This window comes from Panthera uncia, assembly GCF_023721935.1.
Source record: "Panthera uncia isolate 11264 chromosome A3 unlocalized genomic scaffold, Puncia_PCG_1.0 HiC_scaffold_12, whole genome shotgun sequence".
Lineage (NCBI taxonomy): Eukaryota > Metazoa > Chordata > Mammalia > Carnivora > Felidae > Panthera > Panthera uncia.
In genome coordinates this window covers 4,248,544-4,265,867 of record NW_026057579.1, presented here as the reverse complement: position 1 = coordinate 4,265,867, position 17,324 = coordinate 4,248,544, and the positions used below count along the sequence as shown (strand labels likewise).

General features: G+C 47.1%; 1 long non-coding RNA gene across 5 annotated transcripts in view; it reads right to left on the bottom strand.

Annotated features, from left to right (window-relative positions):
- LOC125937453 (uncharacterized) overlaps positions 1–17,324 on the bottom strand; it is a 156,131-nt gene that overhangs the window by 84,002 nt on the left and 54,805 nt on the right. For all 5 annotated transcript variants that reach the window (XR_007462384.1, XR_007462386.1, XR_007462382.1 and 2 more), the window contains exon 2: positions 7,459–7,580. This is a non-coding gene — a long non-coding RNA (uncharacterized LOC125937453). The remainder of the gene's footprint in view (positions 1–7,458; positions 7,581–17,324) is intronic.

Genomic DNA, 17,324 nt, shown 5'->3' with positions numbered 1-17,324 from the left:
CCATTGTCTTTGTAAGTTTTGCTGTTTTTGAATTGGTGTATTTCTATATTTTACAGTTTTCCTTTTCAGAAATTAGAATAAAGCAGTTCTTGGTCTCCTGAAGCAGATTTTGAGAAGCAGCAAAGTGAGGTTTTCAATCATGCACAAGACTGACAATTTAGCTAATAAAAATCCTTTTCCCCCCCCGTTTCCTCAAAAGTCAGTTCTCAGAAAAACAATCATTTATTCTACCTACCCTGTTTACCAGCAAGGTTAAAAGTTCAGGCAAAGAAAGACATCAAAATATTTACATTAAAGCAAATCGATGCTTCTATACCACGTCTGGCTCTGCAGATTCGGAATCAGGGCCTGTCACGCTTGTCCCAAGAAGAGGAAGCAGAGTTCTGGAAGGCTGGTCCTATGTTTCTCCAGCTCTCACTCGCGCGCTCTCTCTCTCTCTCTCTCTCTCTAAGACTATTCTCCTTTTCTGAGACTGCTGTCTTGACCCCCCTGCCTTTTAGATCTTTTCTTCCTTTTCATATTTTATATTTATAGCTTAGGTCATTAGGACCCTACCCAAGTATTTTCACTGACGGTATGTTCCTACTATTTCCTGATATATTTGGGTTTTTTTTAATCCTCAATCTTTACAAATGAAAATAATAATGATCACAGCCACCATAACTGAATCTGTACATTATGCTTTCATGCATTACTGCAAACAGCCTCCTAGTTGACAGGATGAAGTTGGAAACCAAAGCTCAGAGATCCCACAGCTTGCCAGGGACCAGGCAGACCAGAACTGGGGGCGGGTCTACCTGAGTCTTGTAATTAATGGGGTCTCCATTGTTCCAACCCTAAAGGAAAGGCCCCAGCACTGGCCATGCCTTCAGGGGCCATGACTGTCAGAGACGTGTCAAGGAAAGTGAGGTAGCCTTTACCTAACAGGAGCAGTGCTGTTGCCGAGGGACGGCACGTGAGGGCTGGGGCGGAGGCCATGCGGACAGCAGACCGGGCACCAGCTGCTCGGGGACGGGGTGGTTCATCCTCATGTGTTGTCAGCATATTGCAGCCCAGTAGATCCCAGTAGCCCAGTAGATCCGTGGTTGGATCTATGTCAGCATATTGCAGCCCAGTAGATCCATGGTTGGCCTTGGCTGCCTGTGCAAGAAAAGGCATTGTTGTGGGTGCCAGCAGGAGAGGTAGTGCTGGGAAAGGAACTCAGCTGTCCTCCAGCACGGACACCAGACACGACACTTGGAGGCCGATGTGCCCCTCGACTGGCCCTAGGTCAGCGAGGAGGGCAGGAGGATGGGGCCTCTGTTCAGGTGATCCTGTCCCGGGTACATCCTTCCTGAGGTGCTGCCTCCTCTTCGGGTGGTGCCATGAGGAGTTCTGCGGGGCTCTGAAGAGAGCCCCCCAATAAGGGGTGTGCTCAACACCCGTGCCGTGCACAAACACACCCACCCACAACCCGCACACATCCCAGATAACCCGCTTACCCACCCGCCTGCGCACAGCAGGGACACCCACGGTATACACAACACGCCCGCCCCCACGCCCCCTCCACCCACGCACAGACACCCACCACGCACACCGCGGCACGTACACAGGTGCTCGCGCACTACCGACACCCACGGTACCCCCCCCCCACACACACACGCATGCACGAGCACACGCTCATGCTCAAGCTCCCGTTGTTGACTGTGCTCGTGGTAAGGCAGACATGCCAGAACCGGCGATGAACCGCCAAATAGCTTTTCCTTCTCAAAGAGATGACAGGAGTGTGGGGGAGTTACGGTCGGTAAAGTAACTTCTGGAGGAAAGAAAACAGCAGATGGACGGAAGGTAACTTAAAGACAGTGACCGATTACAGGGCTGTGTTCTTCCGCCTCTAGAGGTTCCAAAGATAAAAATAATGGAGTAAGAATGGTTAAGGGCTGCAGGCGGGACCCTGTTTTGGATGCCACATTTCCCTCGTTTTTGCTTTTCTTCCTCAAACAGCAGCAGCAACCCCTTCTACTGATGTAACTCTTTTTATGGTTTCTTAGCCCAAATACCCTTCTCCGTCCCCTTGACTCTCAAACAGCCTCACTGTTTGCTGAGGGGTGGGGGCCTGCCTGGGACCCCAGAGAGCCTCTGACTGATTCCCCCCAAATTCCCCAACTAGTTTCTCAGAAGAATAAAGACCAAATTCACTTTACCAACATTTCCTCACCACCTACGTAAGGCAGGCACACGTTGGGCTCTGGAGGTAGAAGGTGTTACCACAGAGCTCTGACCTCAAGAGGCCCAGAGAGCTGAGCTCTAGCAGTTGTGCTCACGGGTCTTCTGGGATCTGGTGAGAAGGCAGATTCTGACGCCAGGGGCCAGGGCGGGACCTCTGCCTTTTTTGACCTTCCAACCACACTTGGAGTAGTGGGCAGTTTGCAGAACCAAAGTGTATCCACATCCTGCCCCCCACCCCCCCGCCCTGCCAAAGACCCTCTGCTAAGAGGGCAGGAGGCAAGACCAACATGGCTGCCAGTGTTGAGGGAGGAAGGAAAAGGCTCAGGTAGCTGCCGCGGGGGCCTGAAGTTCTGCTCAGCGGAGGGGGTGCCCAGGACTCGGCAGGGACCCTTGGACTTTTGATTGCCTTCTGTTTTCAGTTATGTTCAGCTATCTTTCCTCTGTCACTTACCAGTCACACTCCTTTTTTTTTTTTTTTTAACGTTTTATTTACTTATTTTGAGAGAGAGAGGGAGAGAGCACGAGCAGAGGAGGGGCAGAGAGAGGGAGAGGAAGAGAATCCCAAACAGGCTCTGCACTGTCAGTGCAGAACCCGATGCGGGGCTTGAACTCACACACCCGACCGTGAGATCATGACCTGAGCCAAAATCAGGAGTCGGATGCTTAACCGACGGAGCCACCCAGGTGCCCTGAAACTCAGTTTTCTTAACTGAAACAAAAGGATAATAATGCCATCTCTGGGGCCAGTGATGAGGCCTGGAAATACAGCAGACCCTTGAACAACATGGGTTTGAACTGAGCAGACCCACTTATACCTGGATGTTTTACAGTACAGCACTGTGATGTATTTTCCCTTCTTTGTAATTTGCTTAATATGGCTTACTGCCTAATAAAAATAATACATATAACAAATAAAGTATGTGTGAATCAACCGTTTGTTGTTGGTAAGCCTTCCGGTCAATAGCAGGCCATTAGTAGTTGAGCTTTGGGGGGATCAAAAGCTATAGGCAGATTTTCAACTGTGTGGGGCGTTGGTGCTCCCAACCCCCATGTGGTTCAAGAGCTAACTGTAATGTGTGAACCACCAAAAGTTGTGTCCCGAACAAATGAAAGCCTCAGGTGGTAACTGGGATTGTTCTAGGTGCACGTTTATTCATCCAACTACTTAAGTGACCGTCCCTGAAAAGGCGGTACCTGTTGTAGACCTGGAAAAAGTGAGGCAGGGACCCCAGGTTAAAGGAGAGCATGTCCCACTCATCATGGGGACCCAGAGTGGCTTTTGAGGTCCTGCTACGTCATGTTAAAAGGGAGGCAGACCCACGATTACAGAAGTGAGAGCATAATGCATAGGCAGACCTCCAGGAGGTAATCCACTTCTCCTGTTGGGAGACATCAGTCCTCCGTGGACGCCTGTGACTCAAGGCCAGACGTTCTCCAGGTTGACTCCCTTCTACTGGGTAAAAGCAAATGTGACTCGAAAGGAGCTCAGTGTTAACAAAAAGACATGTAAATCTAGAAATTTGAGGTCAAGCCATTTGTCAGAAAGCCTCAGCAGAGATAAGCATGTTGCCGCTCGCCCAGACTATGAAACCCTCACTGCTTTTGAAAACTGAGTCAAAGAACCCTGCGTGGGGATTCACGTGAAGGAAGCTGGGCACAGCTGTTTCAACTACAGTGCCTTTCTGAGCCAGATGCCCACACGTGGAGCAGGGCAAGAAAGTGGATTGTTTTCACTAAGTTTTCATCCACTGGATTCCTTTCTCTTACTGGCACATCTGATGAAAAGGGAGCATGGGGGCCAAGCAGCATGAGGAGGGAACTCCCTAAAGCCCCCGTGTGACCACCTCAGCCAAGGGCACGTGCACGGAGCCACTTTCTTGCTGGGCTTGAAGGATGCGCACCTCTAACTCCAGAGCAACTTGCAGACATCTTCGAGATACTGAGGTGCAAGGGAGAGGGGCTGGAAGGCTGGGAACGAGCAAGTATCACCGCCATTTTCCGAAGGAACGGGTTCTAAAAACTACAGAAGAGCAGACTCACTCCAGTTTCCGGACAAACCCAGAAGAGGCATCAGACAAAGTTCACAAGCATTTGGGAAGAAAGTGGTGGTCTTTAAGAGGCACCACGAGTTCTCTAAGAGAAAGTCATTCCATGCTAACCTCATTTCCTGTTTTGACGAGCTTCACCAGAACAGTCGATTAGGGGAATGCCCCAGAAAGTGCGTCTTGCTTTCAGTAAAGCATCTGAAAACCTCTCATCGTATCCTAGGTACATAAGATACCAAAGATGGGCCAGATGATGGAATGACCAGGAGAATTCACAGTAGCTGGGACAACCTTCCCAAAGAGGTCAGACCATGGCATTACCTCGGTCCTGCTACCTCTACTCCCATGCCCGCTGCTGGAGATGGCCGTCCTGGCTAGGCCACCCACTCGATCTCAACACAGACTCTTGGGTGTTTTCTCCCCACTGGCAAGTGAGGTTTGAAACGATTCTCGGCAGCTCTACACGTAGAGAGAGTTGAAGGCTCCAAGGTGACCGTGTCGGTCTATGGCTTCTTTTTTTTTTTTTTTTGCTCCAGTTCTGTCCTTTGGAGGGAAGAAGAGCTATTCCCATGGAGACCCACAGGGGCCCTGTCCTCTGTTCTGTCCCACACTCCACTTTAAAACTAACTTGGGGGTGGGGGTGGGGAGACACTGAAGGTGTATTTATCACATTTGCCAGTCACACAAACCTCTGAGGAAAAAATGGCCTCCAACCATCAACTCGCAGGAGTTAGAAAGCTAGGGTGAAATGAGACAGAACAAATGTGAAGCCTATGTCCTTTTGAAAAACACAATCCCCTGTAAGAGTGCAACATTCAGGTATGTTTGGTCCTAGCTATGCTGCTACGTGCTTGAGTGTGACCAGAGAGGACAAAATAATGCCTCAGAGTCTCCGCTTTTACTATTTAATTCTTTCCACAATATTGAGCTTTTGCTCAGGGTGTTAGACAGGCAGTAAAAACCCTTTCCCTACTTAGGTTATGGCCTTGTTGTGAGGACAAAATAAGTCAGAGGTGGTAAAGTGCTTTGAAAAAGGGAAAGCTTCGAAATTCAAAATAGTATTATTATTTGTTGTAAGGTGCTTTCCCTCCAAAAAAAGAAAAAAAACTCTGACAGTCTCTGAGTGATAAGCAGAAAATGATTCAGCTCTGGCTTCTGCTTCTCCAGCTGTAACCCCAAACTGGCTGAGCTGGCTGAGTGGCCTCAGTGAGCCCATCTCAAAGCCTGAATTCCTACAGAACTCCAAACTCCTGCAGCACTCCAACCCTCCCCACCCCCCCACCCCTTGGCAATCTGCTTTTCCAAAAGTTCTTCCTGGAAGGCCTGCTTCCCACTGTCCTACATTCTGGTAATGAAACAATCACTCAGACAGCTCCCTTTCCAGAGCTGGGGCTTCAAAGATGCAAACTGAAGGAATAGCCAGAGTCAATGCCAAATGACTTGAGTCAGAGCCTCGGACCTTTGTAGGTATTGTAAATTCTTCCGGATCCTACCATGCACTGCTTTGAAAGCGTGTCGTTCTTGCTGCTGCCCAAGCCCGGGCTCAAGAGGTGGATGAAAAATATATTGCAGGCCCAAGACAGGAGAGCAGGCCCTAGTCAAATTAACAGACTGAGATAATTACCTTAAACTTCCCTTTCATTCAGTGTAATTTCACTTGGTGGTTATAGGCCTCAGAGTTCACCCAGACAGAGCTGTCTGGTAGAACTTTCTGTGATGATACATGTGTTCTAGATCTGTGCTTTCCAATGCAACAAGCACAGTCCCATGTGGATGTTTACATTTAAATTAACTAAAATAAAAAGGAATTACAAATGTAGCTCCTCAGTCACACAGCCACGTTTTAAGTTTTCAGGAGATACATGTGGCTCGTGGCTACTAGCCATATTGGGCAACTTGGCCCCAGATCAACCGTTCTTCACCTTGGCTACATGACAGAATTACCTGGGCATTTGGAGCCTGGACATTTGGATTTTTGAAAACTCCTGGGTAATTCTGACGTCTGGCCAGGGTTCAGAACCATTGCCCCATCCCCCTAGAATTGTGCGTTCAATTTATTTTTTCTCCTCCTGTTGTTCTTGAGAACGAAATATACCAGGACAGGGATGTGTCTAAAGGGGTTTTGGTATGTGTGAGCACCCCATGGGGCACGTCCATAAACCCACAACTGGGCTTGGGCTCTGTGTATTCTCAGGGGCTTTGCCTGTGTTTCCCCACGATACCTTTCTGCACTGCCTCCTCAGAGTTCTAGACTCTGAAAAACAGAACTGACAGAGAAGGGAAAGGAACCTCAGGGCAGGGTGGGATCTTTGGGATCATCTGGTCTTCTTGGTGTTCTGCCGAGGAAAGTAGCACCTAGAGAAGTTAGATGATTCACCCAGGCAACAGCTTGCAGAGCGAGGACAAGGGCCCCATACTCCAGACTCCCCACTGAGGACACATCCCTCTGCTACATGGTTGCCTTTAATCTTCCAGGAACATAAGCAAATGAGATTTAACCTAAGGACATTGATTTGCAAGGCAAAACTTGGTTTCAGGTGAGAATCTGATTATCCAGGTAATAGAGAGTTTATGATCAACCTTTCCTGCCGCCCAGTATACTGACAGAAAGCCTGTGTCCCCACCTTGGCCACTCCATTTACCCCCTTAGATCACCAGAGGTAAATGGATTCACAAGTTCCTCATCCGCCAAACAGTGGTTAGAATACTGGGCAACTCAATATCACAGAGTCAGTGTGAGAAGTGATAAGATGATGGATCCAGTCAACACATAATTATTGAGCAGAGCGCCAGGTGCTGAGGACAGACTGGGCAATGAGACAGACTAGAATCTTCCTTTATTGAACTGAAATTTGGAAGGCAGGTAGAGAGAGGTACACGGCCAATTAATGAGTGAACAAACAGCATAACTGTTGATATTGGTAAGTGCTGGGAAGGGGGAGGGACAGAGTGGGTCCCATCCAACTCAACTCTAGAACATGCCATAACAGTATGAGCCCAAGAAACCTCGTGGAATGAGGGTGACTGATGCGCGGGGGAAGAAAAGGAGGCAGCTGAGAAGACAGAGCTTTCCAGTAGAAAGCTCAAAGTTAGTGATGATTTGAGTGTGATCATTAACAGGCCACGATTAGAGTAGGTGTGGAAAAAGAGTTCCAAACGTCTTCCGGGGTTTAGTTAGGATCAAGCCCCAGGGGAAACCCTTCACCTGCACTCTGGCCGTGGGCAGCAGGTGGAGGCACTGGAGGGGGCCGAGTCCTGACTTTTCTGTGTCTGTGTCATTTTCGATCAACTGCGTCATAGAGCTTCTTGTTTCACCTCCCAGTTATTCTGAAACAAAAACATGCATGAAAAACACAGGTCACTGCCAACCGCATTGAGAGACAGTCACTCCAGTACATGGAAACCGAAAAGGGAAAGACAGATCATAAATGCCACAGTGAGCTGGGGAATCAAATTTATCACCACCTATTCAAACAGCGATAATCAACGAACATTGCGGGCGGTGATGATGGGGGGGGGGTGGGGCGGGTGGGCAGCAGGGCGTTCGTTTAAAAATAATTCACAAGAGACAGAAAAGGCAGATGTTCCCAGAAGCCCACTACCTGTTTACTGAAAGCTGAAGTTAGTTCTGACCTTCTGGGTCAGGGTCTACTGCTGGGGCACATTGAGCCTCTTCCCCTACGTGCTCCTGTTGGCCTTGCTAAAGGGTCACACAGGACTTTCAGGACAAGTCTGGTATTTGCTCAGTGTTTGCCCAGGTGCTACACCGAGCAGCACTCCTCAAGGGTCCAAAGAGACGTGAGAGAGGTCACCAGGGAATTGCAGCCCAGTGAGGAGGGACAAGGAATATGGAGGCTGAACTTCTGGTCCCCTGTCCTCTTTCCATCCCAAGAGAGCCTCCCAGGTGCACCAAAACATGGCGAATGGAGCTACTGGCACCAAGGAGTCTCAATGAGGTAGAGGGAGAAGGGGCCCCTGACCATACAAAAGCCCTGAGGACAGCAGAGGGCTGAGACAGCTCTAAGGACAGAGGTTCCAATTGAAACCACTTTGCCACTTGAGACCAGTATGGTTTGGCTCCCAAGCAGCAGGTTGTTTGCGGAAGCTTATTCTCAGTTCCCAAACAAGTGAAAGGATCCTTCCAAAGGCAGGCAGAGGGACAGGTCAATGCAGGAATATAGATGATGTCCCCTCCCCCAAAGATCATGGCCCTGCAAGCCAGCTTTGCGTTTAAATCTGTGGCTCAGACATTCCAAGGGAGGAAGAGAAGGCAGGAGACAGAACTGCCATGGGAGGGAGGTCAAATCCACACCGGTCTGTGCTTTTGCAGACGTATTCTCTGACCGGGCACTGCTTGCTGATGGGCAGAGAAGATACGGGCTCTGCCTGTCTACTCAGAGCTTCCTTGGGTTTGCCGTCCCCTCCATGTGCAACCTGCCCAAGATGCAGCCCTGAGTCTCCCAGGAAAACCAGCTGCCCCTGCCCCTTCCCATTTCCTGACCTTTGTTAATGGCGCAAAATTCTCTGTAAAAAGGGAGGAAAGGGGTGCCCGATTTTGGAAAAACTCCATCCTCCCCCTAGAGATTCATTCACAATCCACAGTAGCATACAAAAGACGCTGAGAAGTTAGGAAATAAAGAAAGCTGTTGAAATTCATTCATTGTGTGCTTCCCAAACCCTTTTTGCACAAGGAGACTTTGGAGCCTTTGCCGGCAGAGTTCTATTGAGTGGCAGAGTTTCAAGCTCCCCTTAACACTCATCGTCCCTGCTGTTCCCAACACTCGCGTGGCACTTGTGATAGTCTGCATTTATTTCTGGAAACTCTGTATTGTTGTTCCTTCTACCTTTCCCCTATCCTTCTGTGCAAATGCGTTAGCTGATTCACATCAACTCCTGCAGCCTGAGGGTTTTTGTTATTGTTGTTTTGCTTTGTTTTGTTTTGTTTTTTGTCAAGGGCCCCATTTGCCAGTGGCAGTGAAATACCGGGCTTTCTGAAAGGTGATAAATCTGGCTCTGTGGTATCTGACATTCTGGGAAGAGCGTTGCCCAGATGAATCTGTTGGGAAAACCAGCTTCCTGATTTGTGTCCTATGAGCCGGCATTTTCTATTGTGGCTTAACGTCTGGAAACTGACCCCAAGATTTCTTATGCAGTGCCTTCCTGGGCGGGCAAAGGGAAAATAGGAGCGAAGAAATGTGTCAGCCAGGGAGAAGGGTGCAAGGGAAAACCTGGGTCCTCTAGTGTCGCCGTTGAGATAGAGAGATGGCTTAGGAACTTGTGCTGTCCTCCAGTTACCCCACTTCTGAGGGATGAAACACCAAAGTATGACAGCCCGGGCAGACTTTAGTAACAGACATCCAACCATGCAGACCTTGACCAAAATCACAGAGTGAGACGTGGCAGGGCTTTAAGGATCATGTGCTCAACCTTCATTTTACAGGCACCCGAAGGGAGGAAGTTGGCAACTGTCCTAAGATCAGACTGGAAGGGACCCTACTGGGACCGAGATGTGGATCCTTCCTACCTAGTCCCTAAATTCAGAGCTAGCTTGTTCAGGAGCTCTTGCATGGATAAGTAAAATCCATAATGGCTCCATGTTGGCCTGCTATGTAGTTACCATTCAAAAAACAACCTAGGAGAGCCCATTCAGGAACTTTAAAAGATCTGCCCCTAATTAAGAGCCAGTCACACATGTGGCTTCCCACATGCCAGCATCCACTGATAGTTGGTGGAAACCACCAGCCTCACATTGGACAGTCCCAAAGGTCACATGTTCTTCCTGTGCTCACTCCCAGTCTGGCTGAATTACATCTCTAGTATTGAAGGGCCCCCCAGTAGGTCTCCCCCTGCATGCCCAACTTCACTTTCCTTCAGATCTGAGGCATGGCCCCAGGGTCACAAACATCACACTGCAAATACAAGCCCTCGTCTTGGACCCGAAATGGAGCCCAGGTGACCTTCTGGATGTTCCCTGAGCTAGCTCCCGGATCCTTCCCTTTCCGTTCCTAATGGCAGAGGAAAGGCTCCAGGCATGGGAAACTGAGAAGGGGGAAGAAAACAGTAGCTCAGACATCCACCCCCAGACCAGATGGTTCACTGGATGGTTTCACCCAAGCCTCTTTCCCAGGCAGTAAGGACCGGGGCACGGGGGCGGGGGAGCAAAGCCAGAGACTTCAGTTTGCTGTAACATCCATGGTGCTGTCAATGTCTCACCCCTGAAAGGCCAAGCCAGAGCCCCCAGCCACCCATGTACAGAACACACACTTGAGCCTGTTCTGCACCAGAGTCTTTGTCAACGCTTGGGAAAATGACAGGCCAGGCACTCACATCCTGTTCGTGCTGACTCATGGTGGAGTCTGACAGGGTTGGGAGCCAACTTTTTGAGATTTCGAAACAGCTGCCCAGGAGGATAGAGTGTATTCAACAACACCAAGGTGTCCAGCTCTTGGGACTGCACTGTTTTCGTTTCTCAGAAAGTTAAAACTGCGAGGCCACAGCCAAAAACGATCACAGATTAACTTCGGAGATAAGTGATACGGGTCCCTTGTGTAAATTATTAGGCTTCTGGGCTGCCAGACATGTCAGGGCAGGGGAGGGAGAAACCCACGCTTGAGGGGCCCCCCTTCCCTGGTTTCTGAAGGGGGCTCCCATTTCTAGAGCCAAAGCCACGTAACTCTGAGCAGACCGAGAGCCTTTCCTGAGGGGATGTCCCCTGAGAAGCAGTTTTTGCAAAGTGTTCCACGCATCATTACAGACCTACACGTGGTTCAGAAAAGACTCCGTGTCCCTCAAAACCCCTGTTAGCAGAGCACGAGCCTATCCCCGGGCTGCCCCAGAACACACCCAGGTCCTCTTGGCCACCCTTTATCGGGCACATCCCATATGTCAGACACAGTTTCAGACGTGTGCCCTCCCTTAAGCGTGGCATCGGCCCTCTCAGGTTGGCGCTACTAGGCTCCTCCCTCCCACCTGGAAGACAACAGGGAGTTCTGCAAGTAGCTGGTGAAATGGTGCCAACCACCTTCCCACCTTGCATCCCGATCAAGATGTTCGGCCCCGTTTCCGGGCTGAACAGGAGCTCACAGGTGATTCAATCAGCTCGTTCCCCCATGGATCTTGGAAGTTTGCCCATCTTTCGGTACAGAGAGGTGCCTATTAAATGCCTCCCTCCATCTGTACTGAAGATGGAAATGGAGACAAGAGTGTTGGGCAACCCAAGGGTGGCCCTCACTGGATTATTTCCTGGTCCAGTCCTGCCACCCCACCCCCTTGCTTTGGCCACTTTCACTACCCTTGAGATAAAACCCACTTTTCAAAGAACTAAACCTCAAAACCATTTTAGCAGACCTGTAGTCTGGTTGACGCCGTGAAAGTCCAAAACTATGGGTAAACTTGCTCTCTAGTTACGAAGAGAGGCAAAACTCTGAAGGACTGGGTTTATCGTAGAGGCAGTGCCGAGCACACGAAGGGACTTGGCGCTGGAGGGAAAATGGAGACAGCCAACAGGTCCATCAGACATTGGCCTTTTAGGTATTCCCATCACCCACGGCCCATGGCCCTAACCAGTGTTTCTCAACACGCGTCTTTGGACGAGCGGCATCACATCACCTGAGAATTTGTTAGAAATGCAAATCTGCAAGCCCTTTCCCGGACCTTCCAGATTGGAAACTTTGGCAGTGGGGCCCAGGGATGTCTCAGGGTGGTTCAGACACACGCCTAAGAATCCCCAGTGGTGACTGATGTTCAGAAGACCTAGCGATGCTCTTGGATAAGGAGACATGGGCTTGGTCCCTAGTGACCGCGGGTGACCGCACATTGGCCATGTACTGACGTTCTCCATTTAGTCAACTGTTCGCAAGTTCTTCACCGGATGGTTCTCTCCTGAGATCCCCACGGTGGCAGGAAAGAGCCAGCAACTCAGAGGCTATTTGAGACTTTCAACAAGTTCTTGGAGTGACCTGGGGAGGAAGGTGGGTACGATGTGCCCCTCGATCTCCTTTTTTGGGTACTGCTCATCTGCCTGGCATAGGCTGAGCCCTTTGGGATACTAAACCTGTACCAGTGATTACCCTCCCCCCCCGCCAAGTCATCACATTGCTCTCTCAGCCAAGCTGCAGGCCCCCTGCCCCATCGTGGCCCTCCTTTCATTTGCTCTCAGTATGTTTTCCCTGAGGAGGATAATGTTTTCACCAGCTTGACCCTCCTTACTGCTACCCTGGGAGGAGCGGTGGGGGCAAAACCCACTGGGCTTCAGAGCTCTGCTCACACCGACACCTGGCACCAGCAGAAGCCCACGACCGGGCAGGTAGGCGGCAACGTGACCAGGTGCCCCTGGTCACGCCCCCCCCCCAAAACATTAAAAACATAGTTTGTTTAGTATTAAGAAAGAAAAACACTAACCCCATACAGGAAGTATGAAAAGAAGAAGAAAGAGGAGGAGGAGGAAGACACTGAAAGTGGCAGAGAGGGAGGTGCGCACAGATAACAAGATGTTCCTCAGCTTCCACCGTCCGCCTCGTCGGGGTGGTGGGAACAGGTAGGGTAGGGCACTGGGGAGGCCGGGGATTTGCAAGGGTGGGGGAGATGGAACACAGAAGGGGACTATGAGTCACGAGGCCCAGCCTCGCCAGACGTAGGGCACGTCCCATTCAGGGCCCTCTCTGCAGGTGTGGCCGTCCCAGCCAGACTTGGAGAAGACACCTAAAATGGAAACTGCCATTTGAGATCACCCCACGCACCCAGTGCCTCTCCTGTCCCACGTTCTGCCCCGCTGTGCATTTCGGGTGAAGACACAGGAGTTACCAGATCATGATCACCTCCCCGCACGCCCCTACCAGAGGTGTAAACCAAACAGCAGTCAGCCAGGGAGAAACCCCCGTGCTGAGCCTTCCATGCAAGCTGGCGGCTACGCAGACCTTCAGGACCGCAAGGCCAGACGGGCCTGACCTGCTCTGGAGTGACGGACACTGACGTGAGGCCACCCAAGGCAGGCAGGAGTCAAGCCAGATGCTTAACACAGAGCCACTGGCCCTCTCCGAAATACGGCTCAGCTGGATTTTGAAAAATGGGGACACGGGACTCACAGTGTCCACCCAAGGATTAGAATGAGGAAAACCGGTGAGGCTACAGAACATTTCCTCTTTCACAGCCTCAGACAGCAGGAGAACAGGAAATAGGAGCCCTCCCTCTGCCCGTGATCAAATATAAATACGAACACTGTAAAATATGCACGCGCTGAAAAGATACCAATCGAAAGGATTTCAAGTCATTGCTATCGCTGTCAAAGAAAGCCCTTGGTCTTAAAAAAAAAAAAAGGAAAGAAAAAAGAAAAAGAAAGACAGAAAGAAAGACAGAAAGAAAGAAAAAGAAAAAACTGTACAACCAAGTCTCAAAATAGAACCAAAACCTGCAAATCATCCTCCAGAGTGTATTAGGAGCCTATGTCTTAGCAGGCTGTTGAAAGGTTAATAATTTTCCTACCGAAACTGAATGTGGGTTGTGAAAGAACATTAAAATGAAGAAAATTTCCCCGTGGCTGCTATTTTATTATCACCAAAGCCATCAAGTTTCAGTTTGAGTTATTTGTATTTATTTGTGAAAACAAAGATTAGATAAGTAGAAACATAAGCCTCATCCTAATTATTGCCCTGGAGTATCTGATTTTTAAGACAGAAAAATAAGACCATCACACACACGCGCGCGCGCGCACACACACACACACACGCAGGCATGGCAGGAGAAGTCAAAACAACGGAGAGGAGAGAGGGTGCCGTTGTCTTTTTCTATCGCTTGAAAAAATGTATTGTCTCGCGTTAAAACCCTCATATGTTTGCACAGTCTGTGAAGCTACAGGAGAGTCGATGTGTACATTTAATTGTTGGCATTTTTCTCAACTGCATGCTCCGGGAGAGAACTCTTTTTTAAACTGCAAACTGTAATTTTTCTTTGACACTTGCAAAAAAGTTAGTGAGAGCCATACAAGTCAATGGTGAAAACCTGAAACAATGGCATTTCAGGGCTGCTTTAAAAGATCAAATTGTGAGCTTTGAGACATTTACAAGCAGGTGGAGCCTGAATGAGACGTGGGGTTTAGGGGCAAAGCTGGATTTCAACTCAGATGTGTCTCAGAGCCCAGGTGAACAGCTTTGTTTTCTGGAGTTTTAAAAGAAATCCACCAGATGAAATGGTTAATCAAAATCTATGGGTGAGAGCAAAAACTTATCTTCCAGCGCAACATAAACACCAGAATGAAAAAAAAATAACATGCATAAAGACGTTCAGTGGTCTCACATCACCGAACAAACTGTTTTTCTACCTATTTTGTGTTGCTGGCTTTTGTTATCAGCCCAATCGGCAAATTGTGGCCAATTTTGTCATGGTTTAAGCAGACATTTTGTTCCCAAACTGCTTTCAACATTTTAGCTACCAAATACAGTTTATGAGAAATTGAACAAGCCACAATACAAACAGAAAAGGTATCTATTCTTGCTAAATTAACCCCTTTTAAGGTTAAAATGACACACACACATAAATGATTTATAAAAAAAAAAAAAGAATTCTAGTAAATCCACATTTGCAACAACCAAATCAGACTTTTCCTGGAAAAAAGAATAATTAATGAATAATCCATTGCTTGGATTTTGAAACCAACTACATGACAATCCCCAATTCTGGTCACCATTACACCATGAACTTGCTTTTAATGAGGCAGCATGTCATTTTTATTTTACAGACACACACACATCAAATATTATTTGACCACGCAGACCAAAAGCCCAGAGGAATCAGTGGAATTATGCTAAGGTAAAATAACCCGTGAAGCAGTTATTTACTACTGAAAATAAATGACACCCACGTAGTTCATCTTATAGATTAATATTGAAACCAAATGGCAGTCTTATACCGCAAATCATTTCACAAAAAAAAAAAAAATAATAATAATGAAACTAGTTAACATGAAAACACAGGGTTTTAATTTTATGAAACATTAAATATTAAGATCAAAACGATAGAAAGCTGACATGGTTTGTTGTGTTTTTTTTTTTTTTTTTAATTTTGTTCTTGCTGAATTGTAACAACAAATTGAAAATGAAAAAAGAATGAAAGAATCCTTGCTAAAAATCCAAGAATTACTACTTGGAAGACAAGCAGAATGTCAGAGAGAGACGATTGAAGAAAACTTCTCTGTTTGTAGCCCTACCTCATATTTGAAGGCATAGCAATTATACACCATTTTTAGCCTTTTAAAATACCAGCATGCCCACACACCATCTCAGATTAAACCAAGGAGAAAATGACACATTCTGAAACCATTTTCTAAAGCTTCTTTTCCTGATAACACTCAGACGCTTACAATCAAATTAATGAGTTTCTAAAAAGCCCAAACAACTCTCCATAAAGACACAATTGTTCACAACAGCCTGCAGACATTTCTAAATTTTTCAGGCAATACTAAGAGCATTAGTCTTTGCTATTTATATTTAGAAAAGCTAAGCTGTTTTTAACATCTATATTAGAAAGAAATGCTTGCTACTCTGTGCTTTGGCTAATTAACTTGAGGAACAATTTGAAAAACACCAGTAGATTCAGCCCAGTATCCCCCTCATTTTAAACAATTGAAAAGTTAGTTCATATTTTTCCTCTACCTTCTTTGCACAGGTCTGTTTTCTTGTAATCTATTCATACTCGAAAATTCTTCAGGTAGTAAAGAAAGGAAACACCCACAGAGAGTAAGTCATTATTTCTTCTGAAAGTGGATTTCTTCATAAATCATAGACCAGCAAACAAACAGTAAAAAGAACTAAAAAGAAAGAAATGACAAAACTCAGGAAGGACACTGAAAATCTACGCTGACTGACAGAAAGCTTAGCAGGGGGGGATTTAAAATCACTGGACACATTTGTGGTCAGTTTCAAACGCTCTTGGGGAGAGGTAGACATTGCTTTTGGTGAGCGTGACCCGGTGACAGTATTCATGTAATGACATCTTCTATTCAAGGTCATGGGTTATGCCGTTTAATTCCAGACCTGAAACATGTGATTCAGACTTTACACTTCATGCTTTTGTGTTCCAATCCTGACTTAGGCAAGACAAGAGCATTTAAAAACACACAAACCAAAAAGCCTTGAATGAACACTACAGTGCATGATGACAAGGAATAGAGAAGACTATGGTAACCACCTGAATTTGTTACTTTAAGAGATTTTTCTGTATGAGTATTTTACCCTAGAAGATCTGCCCTTGCCCTTACCCAGCACCATCGAAGGCTCACATTCAGAAAAAGCCTGACCTTAACTAATACTTGCCCACTCTTTTAAACCACACATGTCCCCTTCCCCCGAGGTAAGACTTGGGAAATGATGATGATTTTAGTCATCTGGAAAGAGTGAAACATGACATGATCTTGAAGCACTTTCTTCAAAACGGGTGTCATTTTAACTCTGTTTTACCACAACTAAAAAGGCCGTGCTCACGGAACAGATTCGAGTTCGCCCTCAATTGTATCTGTAACCCGGGAATTTCTTAAGAGCCGAGGGGCACAGTAGAAGAGCTTTCACTGAAGTCGAAGCATTAAAAAGAAATTCCCCACTGTTTTTTCTTTACGAGTTTATGAACCAAAACGTGAACGCTTCCATATTAAAAATTGTCTTCAGCATAATTACTTCATGGGCAACTAGCTAGCTTTTCTTTTCACAAAATGCCTTTGTGAACGGCAAGATTTTCAAATACCATTGTTATGCTCAGAGACAGTCCTGAGCGGAAGTAAAATAGAGTTTTCCCCCCAATTTGCTAGATATCCCTTTCTACTTGAAGCCAATCCATCATGTATGAGCTGATGACAATTTTGGTAAAGTAACCTGGCTTTAAGGGTTAGGGAAGGTTCAACTGTAAAATCGGAAGACCAGGCTTTTTATTTATTTATTTTGAAAGCAAGTAATAGTTTTCCAGAATCTACAAATAACTGCTACTGGGTAAAAAAAAAAAAAAAAAAAAAAAATAAACAAAGAAAGAAAGAGAAAAAAAACAAAAAAAAAAAAAAAAGAGAATACAATAAAATAATTATCATCAGGG